The sequence below is a fragment of the Schistocerca nitens genome, chromosome 11, assembly GCF_023898315.1.
Source record: "Schistocerca nitens isolate TAMUIC-IGC-003100 chromosome 11, iqSchNite1.1, whole genome shotgun sequence".
Taxonomy (NCBI): domain Eukaryota; kingdom Metazoa; phylum Arthropoda; class Insecta; order Orthoptera; family Acrididae; genus Schistocerca; species Schistocerca nitens.
The window spans coordinates 90,105,148-90,110,877 of NC_064624.1; the positions used below are offsets into that span (position 1 = coordinate 90,105,148).

Sequence of the window (5,730 nt, forward strand, 5' to 3'; positions counted from 1 at the left end):
GCTCTACCAACTGAGCTACCGAAGCACGACTCACGGCCGGTACTCACAGCTTTACTTCTGCCAGTACCTCGTCTCCTACCTTCCAAACTTTACAGAAGCTCTCCTGCGAACCTTGCAGAACTAGCACTCCTGAAAGAAAGGATATTGCGGAGACATGGCTTAGCCACAGCCTGGGGGATGTTTCCAGAATGAGATTTTCACTCTGCAGCGGAGTGTGCGCTGATATGAAACTTCCTGGCAGATTAAAACTGTGTGCCCGACCGAGACTCGAACTCGGGACCTTTGCCTTTCACGGGCAAGTGCTCTACCAACTGAGCTACCGAAGCACGACTCACGGCCGGTACTCACAGCTTTACTTCTGCCAGTACCTCGTCTCCTACCTTCCAAACTTTACAGAAGCTCTCCTGCGAACCTTGCAGAACTAGCACTCCTGAAAGGAAGGATATTGCGGAGACATGGCTTAGCCACAGCCTGGGGGATGTTTCCAGAATGAGATTTTCACTCTGCAGCGGAGTGTGCGCTGATATGAAACTTCCTGGCAGATTAAAACTGTGTGCCCGACCGAGACTCGAACTCGGGACCTTTGCCTTTCGCGGGCAAGTGCTCTACCAACTGAGCTACCGAAGCACGACTCACGGCCGGTACTCACAGCTTTACTTCTGCCAGTACCTCGTCTCCTACCTTCCAAACTTTACAGAAGCTCTCCTGCGAACCTTGCAGAACTAGCACTCCTGAAAGAAAGGATATTGCGGAGACATGGCTTAGCCACAGCCTGGGGGATGTTTCCAGAATGAGATTTTCACTCTGCAGCGGAGTGTGCGCTGATATGAAACTTCCTGGCAGATTAAAACTGTGTGCCCGACCGAGACTCGAACTCGGGACCTTTGCCTTTCGCGGGCAAGTGCTCTACCAACTGAGCTACCGAAGCACGACTCACGGCCGGTACTCACAGCTTTACTTCTGCCAGTACCTCGTCTCCTACCTTCCAAACTTTACAGAAGCTCTCCTGCGAACCTTGCAGAACTAGCACTCCTGAAAGAAAGGATATTGTGGAGACATGGCTTAGCCACAGCCTGGGGGATGTTTCCAGAATGAGATTTTCACTCTGCAGCGGAGTGTGCGCTGCTATGAAACTTCCTGGCAGATTAAAACTGTGTGCCCGACCGAGACTCGAACTCGGGACCTTTGCCTTTCGCGGGCAAGTGCTCTACCAACTGAGCTACCGAAGCACGACTCACGGCCGGTACTCACAGCTTTACTTCTGCCAGTACCTCGTCTCCTACCTTCCAAACTTTACAGAAGCTCTCCTGCGAACCTTGCAGAACTAGCACTCCTGAAAGAAAGGATATTGCGGAGACATGGCTTAGCCACAGCCTGGGGGATGTTTCCAGAATGAGATTTTCACTCTGCAGCGGAGTGTGCGCTGATATGAAACTTCCTGGCAGATTAAAACTGTGTGCCCGACCGAGACTCGAACTCGGGACCTTTGCCTTTCGCGGGCAAGTGCTCTGCCAACTGAGCTACCAAAGCACGACTCACGGCCGGTACTCACAGCTTTACTTCTGCCAGTACCTCGTCTCCTACCTTCCAAACTTTACAGAAGCTCTCCTGCGAACCTTGCAGAACTAGCACTGTAAAGTTTGGAAGGTAGGAGACGAGGTACTGGCAGAAGTAAAGCTGTGAGTACCGGCCGTGAGTCGTGCATCGGTAGCTCAGTTGGTAGAGCACTTGCCCGCGAAAGGCAAAGGTCCCGAGTTCGAGTCTCGGTCGGGCACACAGTTTTAATCTGCCAGGAAGTTTCATATCAGCGCACACTCCGCTGCAGAGTGAAAATCTCATTCACGTTCAAATTAGTTTAATATCGCCTTGCCATCAATTATATTTTTTATATGATGTGGTACGTAAATCATAGCGACACTGGGTTTGAGTATTACCTCCCGTGAGTATCGCGTTGTAGCTTCACAGTACATCATGCGGTAAGTACGGATGGGAATGCCATCTGTCGCTCAGCTGTATTTGACCTTCACTTGTCAGTAGCGGCGCGTGTTTCCCAAGCTGCAGTCTGTCATTGACATGATGGAGAGAAGTAGAGCCACATTCGATTTCACTTTAAAGTAATTAGATATTTTACAGCAAGATGAAGACGATGACACAGTTACGTTGTTGTGGCTCCACAACAAAAGGAAAAAGAAGAAGTTTCATTGTCTGTTTGCGACACGTGGCGATGAAGGCTGTTACAACATTTTGATTAACAGGCACCTTTTAAATGACGATACGAAAGTCAAATATTATTTCAGATTAAGTGTCAGCCAGTTTGCTCATGTTTTGGAACTTATAGAAAGTGACATCCAGAGAAAATCGGGCAACCGGGTCAAGAAACCTATCAGTGCAGCAGAAAAACAGAAAGTGACGCTAAGGTACGTGTAGTTTTATTATCTTATGTACATTTGCGGCGCTGGGATCAGAACAATTGTTTGTTCATCTGAAACTTTTGATGCAGCTTGTATTTCTTTCGTCTCAGGCTTTTAGCAGATTTATTGATATGGATTCAACTTTCGTATTGTCTTTTAAATCAGTCCCAGTGATGGAAACCGTATTGTCTATCATGTCATTCAACTGAGAGAGCAAAATATTGCAGACACATCTGGAAAAAAGCATCTCCTGTTATAGCTCGTTAAATGTATCAACAAAAGATGTAAGGAAATGCATGAGAATGTGTCTTATAATATTTACATTTACGTAAATTTACGTAAATTCATCACATTCTGTCATAAACCTGCCAGTTTCAACTGTGCACCAATTTCTTCCCAAATTCAGTCTCTGAACAAAGTGTCCCTATATTTAGGGTTCTTCAAATCGTAAAGGCAAGGATGTTGCGAGACCAGCTCACAGAGCATCACATCCTGTGAGTGGCTCATTTCAGTTTTCCTTGACTGGCTCGACATCTTTCTGGCAGCCGTACGTCTTTGTGTCGTCCGACTTCCGTCGCAACACTGCTCACTGGTGCAGTGCTGCGGCAGCTGCCGCAACAGTCGCGCGTCGCATCCCAAACTCGAACTGCGCATGCCCCAGCGGGCAAATTCTGACGTCACGTAGCGACCCGTCGCAGTCGGTAGTGTGCGTCGCGTCTTGGACAACGTACGTTTATACTCAGGTGGATCACATTGGCGACGGAATTCTTTAGTGGGTAGTAAAAGTACCGTGTAATATGTTTCTCAATAATTAGCGATAATGGTAATAACAGTAAAAAGAGAAAATTTTCAACTGTAAAGCAGTTTAAAATAAATTTTGTATCACGTTAACAAACATTTACATTTGTCATTTTCCTCTCATTCCTAATTTTATCTTCTCGATACGTGTAATTGCTTTGTTAACACTGAAAGTGCATGATACTAAGCCTATATTTTACTAACAAACATTTCATTTCATTAACGGCAGTATGCTGGTACATATTTGACAGTTCTGATGACACAGACAGAAGGACGTGTCAGATTTATGAATTCTATCTTTTTGCTTTCTTTGTTAAATCTCGGTTACATGAGGATCTACAATTAAACTGATCCTGACGACTACATCGATACGATCTTTGGTGAGTCATTTATGTCTCAGTGAATTATATTTTTGTCGAAGTAATTAAGCTTATGGTCACCAGAGTACTTACTTCATCCTGTCTGATAAGTTTTACTAAAACTATCTCCATCACGTAGTATAATTTACAGGCTGTGGTGTATGGCGGTTTCACTCCCAAAGTTTTTGTTAACAAACGGTAAAATTTTGAAACTGATCTCAAACACAATAGAAGGAAATCACAGAGAATTGCAACCAGCGTAACATGCATTTTGCACAACAGCATTCAGGAAAGGCATAGTGTCTTTTTAAATGATAAAGGGCGGCATTGTTTCATTGTTGGTGGCACACAGATTGATAGTCGAGAACTAAGTCTCGTGATTTTTTTTACATTTTCACGAAAGAACTGCAGCCGCTAGCGGCGATGCAGTGACGGTCTGTCGGCAATGAGGTCACAGTTGCCCGTGAGGCCTGTGTATCAGAAGCTGTGGGCTCAACCCCCAGCAGTCTTCTGCACGCCTGGCTGTCGGGAGCTGAATGTGACGTCGGACTGCCTGGTTATGTCGTTCAAGCCTCGCCCTCAATCGAACATTTTTAATGGGCTTAAGTTCTCCATTCATCGAATTCTATTCCAGTATAGAAAGTGCTCTGCTGCAACAGAAAGAAGTTGAAGCATGTTTTATTATGTTATGTGTTACAAGGGAAATGATCACCAATGTAGAACATTATTAACTTATAGTGACTTTATCTTTTCTTGCAGAGGAATTCTGTCTTGCTCGTTCGAAACGCGTTAGTTATAGTGCTTCTGGATTGTGAAAGGATTAACCTATTGATATTATAATGAAACTCTGTATATTAAACACGATTAACTAATTTTTGAATTACAACATTGCTTTCAAATCCTCAAGTTTCCTCGTTCATGTGTCGTAATATGAACTAACTCACAAGCAAGACACCCTATTCCAGTGTAGACTTGGCCACTGTTTCTATGTTTCGATACAGTGTATCGATACGCGGAACTGTTTCAGTGTTTCGGAACGGCTGCGCTTCACTGTTTCGAAACAGTGGTGTTTCATTCCGCCCCTGTCTCGGATAACCGGACCAGATTCGATCTCGAGCCAGACACTGTAAGAGGTCCGAGCAGACGTAATTTCGATGTATTGCTCATGCGCTGCCTGCAATAGGCAAGGTATAAGAGAATCTCTGACCAGAGAGCAGTGTTGACTGCAGTAGGAACTGTGTAGCTGTAGCAGTAAGTTGTTTCTAGTCTGGAGTCTGCTCTGGTCTGGTCTGGTGTATCGTGTTGTCTGGCCCGGTCGCGGTGCAGCGATGGCGGAGCCAAAGTATTATTGTACAAGGTAAAAAGCAGCCTCGCTCATATGCAGTAATGTTATCTCAAGTCGCATGTAAATGTTTTAAAACTCTCGTAATAATAATCTTCCTCATAAAAACTAACTTTTAACAACCATTCATCTCAATTTAAATAATTTATTAATTTCTCCCATCCATGATCATCCCAATTATTGCAATAGAAAAATCAGTTGCTTCCTTTCATAAATGAGAGATATATCGGCCAGCATTGCACAGAGCTGTGCCGGAAAATTTATTGCAAGAGCAGATATATCCGGCGACTTTATTGAGGTAAGAATTTTTCCTTTTCTATTCAGAATGATCTTTCAGGGCCATGACGCAGCACTGCTGTCGTCCAAAATTTACCAGGTTAAATTCACAGTGAATTATTGAAAAGTCATAAGTGAGCGACAATTTAATTGAGAGGTTAGTTACAGTGTTTTATTACTAGGTTACTAAATTTATTTTTTTATTGGGATGTTACACTGAATGTGCACGACATAATTATAATTTTTACTGTTGTGAGGTTACGCTAAATGTGAATGAATTTTGAGCTTTGATTAAATCAGAAAGAATTTTGTGTGGGAGGACAAATCAGAAAGAAGTTTTTGTGGAGGTCAAATGTGAATGAATTTCTGTAAGGAGGTTATAAATGAGAAAAAATTTTGTTTTGAGGTTACACTAAAATTAGAATGTTATCCATTTTTGTGGGGAGGTTACAACACAGAAACTGTATCGTTGTTTGAAAATAAGGCTGTTTCAGTCCACCTGTGCTTGGAACGGAGTAATGGTATCGAAACAGTGATGTTCCAT

General features: G+C 43.7%; 1 non-coding gene across 1 annotated transcript; it reads right to left on the minus strand.

Annotated features, from left to right (window-relative positions):
* Window positions 1–252: 252 nt before the first annotated feature.
* Trnas-uga (transfer RNA serine (anticodon UGA)) lies at window positions 253–327 on the minus strand. The gene has a single exon. It is a non-coding gene; the product is annotated as a tRNA-Ser (tRNA).
* Between the last annotated feature and the right edge of the window lie 5,403 nt (window positions 328–5,730).